Source organism: Brassica oleracea, unplaced genomic scaffold, assembly GCF_000695525.1.
Source record: "Brassica oleracea var. oleracea cultivar TO1000 unplaced genomic scaffold, BOL UnpScaffold12397, whole genome shotgun sequence".
In the NCBI taxonomy this organism is placed as follows: domain Eukaryota; kingdom Viridiplantae; phylum Streptophyta; class Magnoliopsida; order Brassicales; family Brassicaceae; genus Brassica; species Brassica oleracea.
Window position 1 is genome coordinate 1 of NW_013628918.1, and position 493 is coordinate 493.

Below are 493 nucleotides of genomic sequence, written 5' to 3' on the forward strand. Positions count from 1 at the left end.
AGATGAAGAGAGTTTAACAAGTGGTGAGGAGAATTCATCTGTCTACTCAGACCCAACCAGTCTTGTCAGAAACTCAAACTACATTGAAAACGGTTCAGATAGCACTAGCAGTGCCGCCTCAAATTTGTCTCCTGATGAAAAATGTAATACCATAGATTCACTCAGTGAATAAAACTCATATGTCTCCTCAGAACCAACCAGTCCTACTGCCATAGATTCAAACTACATTGGAAACAGTCCATGTTGTAGTACTAGTTCAGACTCGGTTCCTGATGAGAACTGTAATGGCTAACAAACATGACCTCAATCTAACCAAGAAGATTCCACAGATAAATCTGTAAGGGTTATTTACCAAGGAGAACAAGCTTGTAACTGGAATAGTCCAGTTGTTTTTGAGGTGTAATCGTATTTTTTTCTGGCGAAGAGACTTCTAAGAGAAAGTAAAGAGTCCAAGGGTGAAAGTAAAGAGAACCAAGTGGAATGCTATTCTAAG

At 39.1% G+C, this 493-nt stretch overlaps 1 pseudogene; it reads left to right on the forward strand.

Annotated features, from left to right (window-relative positions):
- Positions 1 to 19: 19 nt before the first annotated feature.
- LOC106322265 lies at positions 20 to 397 on the forward strand (annotated as a pseudogene).
- The last annotated feature ends 96 nt before the right edge of the window (positions 398 to 493 follow it).